Genomic DNA, 12,365 nt, shown 5'->3' with positions numbered 1-12,365 from the left:
TTGGTCCTTTTTATAAGAAACACTCTTATAAAATTAAGTCAAATAATCAATTCCAATGCAAAGAGACATATTCCCAATGCAAAAATTTGGAGGGAAATTGCAAGCACCCAATAGACATGGTTAACATTTATGGTAATTAGCATGATTGTTCTTGTAAAAAGGAAAAAACATCATTGGAATTAAGCATAGTAATTTATTTTATAAAAAATATAAGTTTCATTAGTTTGTGTAATTTGTCAAGTTTTTCTTATAAAAAGGACCGGAGGGAGTACCAATTATTATCAAAACGCGTTTTCCCCCTCTCTCATCTCTTTTCCTTCTCTGCATTTCAACCCTCAATCCATCTATTCCAGTTTTCCTTCACCGATGTCGTTCCTGCATTCCGCGATCGACCTTCTCTCAGCCTCTGGCTGCGCCGCCACCTAACTGACATCGCCGCGCCTCCGTTCGTGAATGACCTTCTCTCAGGCTGCGCCTCCATTCATCGACACCATACCTCCGCTCTGCGTTTTCACTGCGTGCCGTAAGTCTCCATCTCGCGACCACAACTCCCAGCCGCTCCGATCATGGCCACTCCAACCGGCCAATCTAGCTTCTCCTTCTCAAGGGTGAAATTGTGTTTCTGCCTTCTTAGTGTCTGAAGCTTCTCAGCCTTAGCACCATTCGACAACACTCAGGTATCTTCATCTTGATTTAGGGCTTCTTTGTTTTAGGGTTCAAATTTCTGATTCATAATATATACTATTCGACAGTCAGGTATTTACTCGCGAAATCTGCAAGGGAGCAAGGTCCCCCACTGAGAATTATCGCCGGAGCTTCTTCTCGCTCTGCTTCTGTAACTTAGTTAGAATCCTTCAAATCCCCGATTTCGATTGTGGATGACAAAGTATGAGTCTACACGCACAGTGAGTAATGATCAGTTTAGAACGTGAGTAAATTGCTTCCTTTTGATAATCCAGATTACTATTGTTGTTACAGCTTCAAATTTGTGAAATTGTTTTCAAGCTCAAAAAAAAACTTGAAATGAGATTTTATTCTTTTGATAACTTTTTTTTTATAATTTTGAGTTCTTCCCTAATTTTCGAACAGATTGGAGGCTGAAAAATGCAATCCCGCCGCTGCTAATCACAGCCACACTGAGCCGCCGCCATGGTCCTTCAACCCATCTCTTCTTCCTTAATTTTGGAACGCTAAAAATTGAATCCCGTTAATTTCTCCGTTATAACGTGCGGGTACCATCTAAAATTATTCTCTCAAAAGATATTATATTCTCTCCCATTAATTCATGTCTTACAAATTAGTTTTTTTGAATTCGAATTTGTTTTTGACCGTAATTTACTCCCCCCATTAATTGATTACTTGACTGATAAGTTTAAAATCGCCTCAGTATTGTTATCTGCATATATATCGCTGATTTTATTTTCCTAGCGCCTATATTACTCCTGCATTGTCCTGTACACGCTTGATATTTTATAGAGCAGAGTTTTTGTGAGTCGTTTATGTTCTCATTGTACTGAGGTTTTTTGTTTTTGTTTTCTTTGTTGTGTTGATTATTTAAGCAACTTACTGAGGTGTTTGAACGAGAAGAACATTCAGGGTATTCCATGGGAGAGCTTGAACATCACAAAATATGATGGAAGAATGAGCATAGGAAGAGTCATACACAGGTTGAGCTTCACTCAAGTGGTTTCTCAACTTTTATTCATTGTCCATAGCTGCAGTGGTAATCTAAATGAAACTGGCCATTTGGACAGTTTGGAGAAGGTCATAGCTGGAGTATCTATTAATATAGTCACCCGAACATACATATGGGAGACAGAAGCTCAACAATTCGCAGACATAGAGAGGAGACTAGCCCACCGATCAGGGCGCACACATCAACCTCAAGGTCAAGGGCCAGGTTTGTTTCACTCAATTTCTAAGGTTATCTTACAATTCAGTTCAATTCATGGCCGCCATTCTCTCATCCACCGCCGCTGCTCTCAGCTCTAATTTTTCAAACCCTACTAGAGTCGTCAAGTTCATCTATTTTCCCCCTAATTTTGGGACTGATTGGAAGCTGAAAGATGGAACTCTGTAAATTTCTCAAGTTAGAATGCTGATTATTAAATGTTATTTTTTTTTGACAGAATTAAATATGTCATTAATGCTGATTATTAATATTTTTCTCATGATTTTCTCTTCTGATCATGCATCTGTTAATCAAATAATTGATTCTCCACATTATGCACAATGAAGCTAAACAACCTCACATTTGCTTTTGTAATAACCTCTTCCAGTTTCTTTCTTTTGAGCGAGCTATGTTTGTTGTATCAGATTGATGGATGTACCAGTATTTAATGCTATAAGTTTCTAATTGACGCTACTCTGAGATTATGAGCCTCTAAGCAATGATTCATGCTATTCAGTCTCACTGTCATAATTTGTTGCAGCAAGAGAGGTTGAGGAAGGAAGCCAATATCTGAAGCCACTCATGGTGCTCTACTTTGTCCACTCTATAATGAAAAGAAGAAGTATTCGTGAATGTGCCCTTTTTTTCTTCTTCTGAAGCTATCATCTTTATTTATTTGGGTTTTGATTTTTTTGCTTTCATATCTTTTTAGTGTTCTATTCTGAAGATGTTTTAAGTGAGATAAAGCGGATTCGCCACAGGTTCTGGAGAGCTGTAGAGGAAGAGCCATGCACAGGTCGAGCTTCTCTCAAGTTTTTTCCCATAATTTTCATGGTGCAGCCTCGGATTACAGCAGCTACTATGAAGTTCACATCCAAAATTTACTCATTCTAAGTGACAACGGAGAAGTTAAGGAAAAGAATAAGAACAAGTGCTACTTCTGCATTGTCCTCTGCACACTTGATATTTTATATTTTTTAGAACAATGTTTATTTTGAGTCATTTATGTTCTCATTGAACTGAGGTTTTTTTTTTCTTTTCTTTGCTGTGTTGATTATTGAAGCAACTTACTAAGGTGTCTGAACGGGAAGAACATTGAGGGTATTCCATGTGAGAGCTTGAACATCACAAAAATATGATTGAACACTGAGCATAGGAAGAGTTATACGCAGGTTGAGCTTCTCTCAAGTCTTTTCCCTTAATCTTCTTTGAATCTGTTGATCTCACTGACTTATCATTTTTCTTTGAATCTTTTACTAAGGTGTCTGAACGGAAAGAACATTCAGGGTATTCCATGTGAGAGCTTGAATATCACAAAATATGATTGAACACTGAGCATAGGAAGAGCTATACGCAGGTTGAGCTTCTCTCAAGTCTTTTCCCTTAATCTTCTTTAAATCTGTTGATCTCACTGACTTATCATTTTTCTTTGAATCTTTTACTATCATTAAGGTATGGAGAGACTACTATTGTGTTTATTTATGAGAGCTTTTTGAATTGCAGGTGATGACTCAAGATCAAGGTTTGGAACTAAAAGTTGTACAAGGGATTGTTCACTCTCCTGGGTCACCTTGATTACATCCGCACTGTCCTCACTGGCCAGGTAAATTTCTCCTTTTCATAATTACTATTTCAGTTACATCTTCAAATTGAAATGTTATTAATCATTTTCCCATGACAATTCAAAAAGAATTATATTTCTGTTACAGCTTCCCATGATTTTCTCTTCTGATGATATACCTCATAATATTAGATGCTAATTGAGCAGTAGATGGGAAATCACAATTTGAATTTGAAAATTGATATTGAAAATTAGTGCACCTAGCCAAATTTCCTACTCTGTACAGACTACAAAGTAAAGTCATATTTAAGTTTCTAAGCTGCTTTGTATACTACACTCTTGCATTGTCTTCTGAACTATTTCAGACTCTTCTCTCACAAGCCTTAACTTTTGCTTTAGAATACTGAAATAGATTCTCACACATATATGCTAATTATGAAATATACAATAAATATTATCAACTTAAGTGTCTGATGCAGTAATTCTATATTCTATAATAAAACATTTGTGTGTTCATGCTATTGTTCTAATTTAAATGCAGTGTGATGTTATGTTCACTAAAGTATCTTAACCGGTTTGTAACCCTCAATGAAGTCCACCTAAGGAGGCAAGTTCATCACTAATTATTGCATTATCTTGGTAATCTAGACTCCCATTGTGATCCATACACCTATTTAAACTCTGCTCACAATGACTTCCTCTTCTTAGAAGTTAGAACCCGAGTGACATCCTATCCAGTTTCTATGATGGCTTCCAATTTGGACAGCATAGCAGAGGAGAAGAACTAACCTGATTTCTGTATTTTAATCGTAGGAGAGCTTGAAGAATGTTTGGATCATTGGTACCCGCCTTTCATTGAGTGGGTTCTTTATGTTGGGAGCACATTGTTTGATGGCGGAGATGAGGAGAGGAGAAGCACTTCAGCTCAACTCGACCTTCAGGTGGTGATGGCTTGATGATGGACATGAACTTTGTTTGAGAAGATCCAGTCATTAGAGCCTTTGCTTTTCCCCTTTATTTTCATTCCATACCTTCTTTGTTTCTGATTTTTAGGAGTTCATTTCTTATTCGTTGCTGTTATTTTCTTTGATGGTCGTTACGTACTTTAATTGTGCAGAACAAGGAAGAATCAAAGAAAGGGATTCAGCAATAGCTTAATGCACTATTACAAAATTTTGATCCAAACACGCGGTTCTGTTTCTCGCGGCCTCATCGACTCAGGTATATTCATTACTGGTGAAAACTTTAGGGTTTCTCTTCTTCATGAATTGACTTTGTTTTTCAACTAATTGTAAGATATCATTAATATGTTTTGTGGTGTTGGAGTTCTTTTTAGGATAAAAATGAATGGACGAACACGTAATTTATATTAAGCTTTGTGGTGTTGAAGTTCTTTTTAGGATAAAAATGCTCCACTCTCCCTTTTCTCTAAACCTCATTTGCTTGGCTGAGAAAAATCTTACCAGTTCCTTTCACCCTTTTGTTTTTGTGATTTCTCTGGTGCCATTTTGGCCAGATGATCATTCTGAGTTTCTTTTACTTATAAGTTTAGTCTTTTCCTTTTTTATGGCTCAATAATAGGATTATTTTTGTTGCTGGTGTGACATGGGATTAGAAAAGTATATGCATCCCATGTTTCTATGCAGTATGCAGGTGGGAATCTTTATCTTAATTTGCAAGTGGCTATTTTATGATGTCCATAGAAATACAGGCTGTTAAATGCTCAAATCCTGAGTAACCATGCATTTGTTTACTTGCTTATAGCTGGCTGCTTTGTGTTGGTGGAAAGTATATGTATCCCATGTTTCTATGCAGTATATGCATGCATGAGATTGGCCTGGGAAGATGGGTTCTGCAACTTTGCTGCCTCAGCAGACCTGAAGTAACTCTGGCAGTTGTCCTACCTCATCAGTTTGAGGTAATGGTGAATTCCGGCCATATCAAGGGCTGCAACCGGAGCTCTTCTTCAAGATGTCACATGAGATCTATAACTATGAAGAAGGTATGCCTCTAATCTAATTTTTCTTAATGGCATTCCTCAGATTATGTTCTTGGAAGGTGTCCAAAGCAAAGAGGTTAATTAATTAATTAGATTTGTGATGGACCAGGTTGATAGGAACTGTGGCTGCAGATCACACCTTAAGGTCAATTATGTTCAGAGTTGGTGGAAGAATGAGCATAGGAAATGCATTCCATAAGGGTATGTAACTCTACCAATTCAAAATAATTGAGTAGTTTTTGAAAAATCTTTTAGAACCTTGCTTAAAATCTTTATGAAAAAATATATCCAAGGTTTGAATGCAATGTTTACATATATAGACGTTGACAAAAGTGGTACAAATCACATAAGAGCAACTGAGGGATTGCAAAGACTTGGCTCATAGCTTACTGAAGCTGAAAGCTTTACCTGATTTATCATTTTTGTCCTTTATTCTTCCGAAGTTACATCCCTTTGCTTCAATTCAGACTGATTTAGATGGAAATGACACAGTTGACTACATAGAATTCCACACTGCTACAATGGATAGGCACAGGTCACAAAGAGATTAGTAGCACCTTTACAAGATCTTCTAATTTTATAATAATGACAATATCGTGTAATTCATTCTCAGGCAGTTGCACACCCAAAAGAAGGACACAAGAAGATTTTAAGGCCCTTACTGAGTAAGATAGCCACCACTAGGTTGGAGTTCTCAAAAGCACTTCCTTTTGCAGCTATCACGTCTATGCTTCTGAAGATGTGACAAAGCTTTAGATCATAGTATACTTTGGGGAAGTTGTCATGCTTTACAGGTTCAGAGATACAAAGCTTATATCATATTATACATTGGGAAAATTGTCATGCTCTACAAGAGTTCAGAGATGATGATGAGATTCTTCTGACTTATGAGAGACTAAAAATGCATATGTAGCTCACACATATTTCATACAATAATATATTTTGACTATCTTCATGCAATGTATTTCAAACACATTTATGAATTATGTGAATAGTTTATTTTGATCTATTACACAATCCATACTTTATTTGGAGGTGCAACTTTTCTGGCAAACATTAGGTGCTTTTATCTTAGTTTCGTGTTCATTTCCTCACTCAAACTCTTTTCTAAAGATAAGATGTCAGAGAGCGCAGTAATTAAATTTCATATTCAAGTCATAAAGACTAGCTCACCAAACAAATCCATTAAGAGATTATGAGATTGGTCTTCAACATTCAAGTTTTATGCACCTTAATTTTCTAAGCTTTATATATCTAATTTTGTTTACTTCTGTTTTGCAAACAAAAAATGTATTAGGGATTTTTAATTACCGTCATTATTCATGCCATACGTTAGAAACAATGAGTTATTTTGTAATGAAGAAAACATTAGATAATGAGTTACAAACAGAAAGGGCAATGAGTTATTAATTAATTACAATTTTTATTATTAGACATTAACAATATTAAACGACATCACTCGCTAAATATGAAACAATATCAGTTAGAGATGAAATTTGGAGAATCTTGGATTCCTTTGTAAGTGGATATTAAAGGTTGGAGAATTTTGGATTAGTTTGTAAGTGGATAGTAAAGGCACATAAGTTACAAACGGGAAGTGCGATCAATATTAATTTTGAATAATATTAAATGTTATTTCAGGATAAAATACTTACATGGTAATGAACATTTTACGTGAAAATAGTTTTATGTTATAAATAATAGAAAGATGAATTCTAATATAATTTATGTTACTTTTTTACAATTATTTACTAATTTTAGATGAGTATATGTGTTAATGAATAAAAATTTGATAATCGAAATATGCTGGGTGAGAATTAAAAAATATAAATACTTATACATAGTCTATTTTTATTAATGTATAGATTACATGGTAAAATGCCCCCACGGGAAATGTATATTTTACATGAATGTATTTTGATATTTATATTAATATAAAAATAATTTTTAATATAATCTCAAGATTTTTATATAATTTAAAATAATTTTAGGAATATATATACATATTATAATATATATATATATATATATATATATGATGGTGATGATACTTACGGGCAAGGAAGATCTATCTTTCATGATGCTTCGCTCTTTCTCTTCTAAGCTTTCTTTCAGATCTTCCCGACCCTCTTCTTCTTCTATCGATCATCCTCATCAATCCAATCAATTATCCAAATCTGTCTTCAAAGAAGAAATTCATTTTGAAGATATCAATCAAGATCTTGACAACTGGGAAATTCCAAAAATTTCTCATGCTGAGATCTACAAACCAAACGGATCCTTTTTCAAACGATCAGATTTCATTATCAAAACCGTTGAGCAAACCTACAAGCTCAGATCTGATGATGAAGAAATCCATCTGCTTTCCGAGAAAAGCATCAAAGAACATATCAGCAAGAACTTCAACTATCTTCATATAGGTAGTGTTCAAGTTGGTCTTAAACCCCTAACCAGGAAATCTCTTGACATCGCTGTACTCCTTTGTCTTAGGGATGTTAGACATAATCAATTCCATGACTCCCTCTTAGGAACGGTTGAAACCAGCCTGAGTAATGGACCAATCTTTTTCAATTGCTTCCCAGATCTAACTGTTAGTCTGGAAGATAAAAACATCCTTGATGTCCTCTTCCTAAATATCAAGCTTCACGGCCTTGATATGAAAGAAGATTCCATTCCAATCTCTTTGATCTACAGGGTTCAATACAAGGTAATGAACTCTATCAAATCTTATTTCTTGCGAACCAATTGTGAGAAATCTGGAGAAACTACCCTCTTCCTCACAGATTATGATAAGGCCAATGTTATTGTGCCCAAAACCATCCAATGGAGTGATATCACCCTTCCAGAAAAATGGTCTTTGGAAAAGGCTACTCCAGCCCAACCTGCTGAAACTCCTGAGTTTCGTGAAATCATCCAACACCAATCTGGCCAAGTAGATCTCATCTTTGATAGGAGAAATTCCTTCTCTATCCCTAGATCTATTAGGACGTCCTCAAATGATTTCCAATCCGCCATGTCTAGAAGATCTTTTTCTATGACTAGAAGGAACCAGCCTGAGTCTAATGCTCGACCTTCCCTCTCTCATGACGGATCTACTATCCATTTAGCTGGATATGTCAATACCACTCCTGTCAAGACTACCTATGACAAGGGTGATGAAGATCATCAATCCACCTTATCTCCAACGTATTCTTCTCTAGAAACCCCTGGAGAAACTTCTGATTTCATTGGAGCAATCACTACTGAATTCGTCATCGACAAAGGAAGTATCAAGGCAGATTTCTACTCTGACCGATGGACTCAGCAAAGAAAATGGTTCTTTGCAAAGTATCAGGGTGAAAAGAGAAAGAAGATCCAAGAAAAATTCTATGGGTTCCTTGAGAAAACCCAGCAAAACATCTTCTTTTTTGAATGGTTTCAAGATTATGCCAACAAGAATTGGAAATCTTACCCCTTCCAAATTGACATGGTTAAATGACAGCATAAGGATGGAAAAGAAACCCTTTCTAACCTGCCACCTAAAACTCCTTTCCTTCTTAAAGGAGCTCAATCTACACCTGTCCTAGCTTCTCCCTTCAAGACTAGGAAAGAAGAAGGTGATGTCACTGGTAAAGACATCAAAGACCTCATGGAACAATCCAATTATACCAATAAGTATCTTCAAATTCTTGGAGAATCCCAAGTGCAGGATTCCTCTTCCAGGAAAGGAAAAGAAAAGGTCAAGATTGAACCTTCCTCTTCTAATCTTGATATCCCTAAAGGATGTCAACTTGAAAAACCTCTTTTCAAACCTTTTCAAATCAGTAGCCGTTCCAGACACTCGGCTCAAACTCTTCGAGCAAAAAAGGAATCTGACAATGAGCTCCTCCAAAAGGTGGTAGAGCAACTTCAGCTTCTCAAACAAGTTATTCCTGAGACTCCGGAACCTCCTGAGACTCCGGAACCTACTCCGGAAGCAGTTTCTAATCCCACTATTACTGCTCCTCCTCCTCCAAAAACTCGTACTTCTACTCGTAATACCTCTACTTCTTTAAATAATATTGAAGATGGTAAGGTTGAGTCTGATTCTGATATTCAATCTATGAAGTCTGACGTTCAATCTATCAAGAGTATTCCGGTCAATACTGTCATTCACAATTCTAAGAATCAGTGGAGAAAAGAAACCAAGCTCTACTATCCTAGAGCTACTGCTCCTGATCTTCTTTTAGAAGAATCTTCAAACTTCAAAAGCTTCAGTGCCAACAATGTCTATGAATGGAATATTGATGGTGAAAACGAGTATGGCATCACCAAAATCCTCCAAAATATGACTATGGTAGCCACTGCCTATGTTACCGCCAACAATTGTCCTGAATCTCTTATCGTTGAAGTCTTGGTTGCTGGTTTCTGTGGCCAGCTCAAAGGTTGGTGGGATAATTATCTCACTCAAGACGAGAAGGATCAGATCTTGACCGCTGTCAAGACTGATGAAGAAGGTAATCCTATCATGGAAGATGGCAAATTCATCTCTGATGCTGTCAACTCCTTAATCTTTACCATAGCCCAACATTTTGTTGGAGATCCTTCCCTCATCAAGGACAGATCTGGTGATCTTTTGTCCAATCTGAAGTGCAAATCTTTGGGTGATTTCAGATGGTATAAGGATACCTTCCTGACCAGGGTTTACACCCGTGAAGACAGCCAACAAGCCTTCTGGAAAGAGAAATTCCTGGCCGGTCTTCCTAAATCTTTTGGCGACAAAGTTCGTGAGAAACTTAGAAGCCAAAATCCGGGGGGAGAAATCCCATATCACACCCTTAGTTATGGACAGCTCATAGCTATCATTCAAAGAGTTGCTCTCAAAATCTGTCAGGATGACAAAATCCAACAGCAACTCACTAAGGAGAAGTCTCAGAATCGCAGGGATTTGGGTACTTTTTGCGAACAATTCGGAATTCAAGGTTGTCCCAAGAAACCTAAACCCAGAAAGCAAGATCCTCCTCCCAAACAACAATGGAGAAAGAGATCTAGCAGGAATGATCATAGGAAACCCAAGCCTAGATCAAAACCCCAATCTTCGCAAATTCCAAAGAACCCTCCTGAGACTAGACCCTCTCAAGGAAAAGATGTTACCTGCTACAACTGCGGCAAGCCGGGCCATATTAGCAGGTATTGCAGACTCAAAAGGAGAATCTCTGAGCTTCATCTTGAACCTGAGATCGAGGACAAGATCAACAATCTCCTCATTCAAACTTCTGATGAAGAAGAATCTAATCCTTCGGATTCTGAGGTCTCTGAAGACCTAAATCAAATTCAGAATGATGATTCTCAATCATCATCTTCCGTCAATACCTTGTCCATCAACACTTTGACCAATGAACAAGACCTTCTCTTCAGGGCCATTAATTCTATCCCTGATCCTGAGGAAAAGAAAATCTATTTGGAACGCCTCAGGTCTACTCTTGAAGATAAGCCTCCCAAAAGTCCTATTACCACCAATAAATTCAATCTTAGAGATACTTTCAAGCGTCTTGAGAAATCTACGGTCAAACCCGTCACTATTCAAGACCTTCAATCTGAAGTCAATTCCCTCAAGACTGAGGTTAAAAGTCTCAAACAAATCCAAAATAGTCAGCAGCTTATCTTAGAAAAACTGACTAGAAATTATGAGGAAGATGATTCTTCTGTACCTGATTCCAATCCTGCTCCTAACAACAATTGCGAAGACTTTCTGGAGAATATTAACCAGGTCACCATTCAGAAATTCTTCATCCATGTCAAAATCCTCATAGGAGATTTTATTCTCGAAATCCCTGCCCTCTTTGACACAGGGGCAGATTCCAGTTGTATCTCGGAGGGACTCATTCCCACCAGATATTTTGAGAAAACCACTGAGAAGCTCAGCGCTGCTGAAGGATCTAGACTAAAGATCAAGTATAAAATCCCCTCAGCTATCATAAAAAATGGTAGTCTTGAAATCGAAACTCCATTTCTGTTAGTCAGAAATTTGAGTCAAAAAATCATTATAGGGACCCCTTTCATTAAGAAGCTCTTCCCCTATAATACTGACGAAAACGGCATCACTGTTCAGCATCTTGGACAGCCTATCTTGTTCAAATTCTCTGAACCTCCCATAGATAAGACTTTGAACGTCATATCCTACAAGGAGAAGCAGATCAACTTCCTCAGGGAAGAAATCTCTTACAGAACCATTGAGGATCAATTGCAACAACCTTCTGTTAAATCAAGGATTGAGAATATTTTGGAAAATATTCAATCCAGCATCTGTTCTGATCTACCCAACGCTTTTTGGGAAAGAAGGAGCCATATGGTGGAACTTCCTTATGAAAAAGATTTTTCAGACAAACAGATTCCAACCAAGGCTAGGCCTATTCAAATGAATGAAGAACTTCTTCATTTCTGCCAAAAGGAAATCAATGATCTCCTTGAAAAGAAACTTATTCGCAGGAGTAAGAGCCCTTGGTCCTGTGCAGCCTTCTATGTCAACAAACAAGCTGAGATAGAACGGGGAACCCCTAGGCTGGTTATTAACTACAAACCTCTCAATCAAGCCCTTTGTTGGATTAGATATCCTATCCCCAACAAGAAAGATCTCTTAGCCAGACTGCATGATGCTAAGGTCTTTTCAAAATTCGACATGAAATCTGGATTCTGGCAAATCCAATTGCAAGAGAAGGATAGGTATAAAACTGCTTTTACTGTTCCTTTTGGGCAGTATGAGTGAAACGTTATGCCTTTTGGGCTAAAGAACGCCCCATCTGAATTCCAAAGGATTATGAACGAAATCTTCAATCCTTATTCCAAATTCACTATTGTCTACATTGACGATGTTCTAATCTTTTCCCAAACTTTAGATCAACATTTCAAACATCTCAATACGTTCATCTCTGTAATCAAAAGGAATGGCTTGGCTG

General features: G+C 37.1%; 1 long non-coding RNA gene across 18 annotated transcripts; it reads left to right on the top strand.

Moving 5' to 3' along the window:
• The first annotated feature begins 274 nt into the window (after positions 1-274).
• On the top strand, positions 275-6,460 carry LOC130733663 (uncharacterized). 18 transcript variants are annotated; one of them, XR_009017540.1, is made up of 14 exons: positions 275-677; positions 753-928; positions 1,090-1,232; positions 1,560-1,667; positions 1,755-1,900; positions 2,433-3,063; positions 3,153-3,248; positions 3,395-3,494; positions 4,266-4,393; positions 4,570-4,673; positions 5,034-5,105; positions 5,217-5,454; positions 5,561-5,652; positions 6,065-6,460. It is a non-coding gene; the product is annotated as an uncharacterized LOC130733663 (long non-coding RNA). The 18 variants fall into 18 exon arrangements; XR_009017541.1 differs by lacking the exon at positions 5,034-5,105 and adding an exon at positions 3,994-4,091; XR_009017539.1 differs by lacking the exon at positions 5,034-5,105 and having other exon boundaries at positions 276-677; positions 2,433-2,476; positions 2,653-3,063.
• The last annotated feature ends 5,905 nt before the right edge of the window (positions 6,461-12,365 follow it).

The sequence above is a fragment of the Lotus japonicus genome, chromosome 1, assembly GCF_012489685.1.
Source record: "Lotus japonicus ecotype B-129 chromosome 1, LjGifu_v1.2".
Lineage (NCBI taxonomy): Eukaryota > Viridiplantae > Streptophyta > Magnoliopsida > Fabales > Fabaceae > Lotus > Lotus japonicus.
Note: the sequence above shows the minus strand (reverse complement) of the source record. Positions and strands in the feature narration are given on the sequence as shown.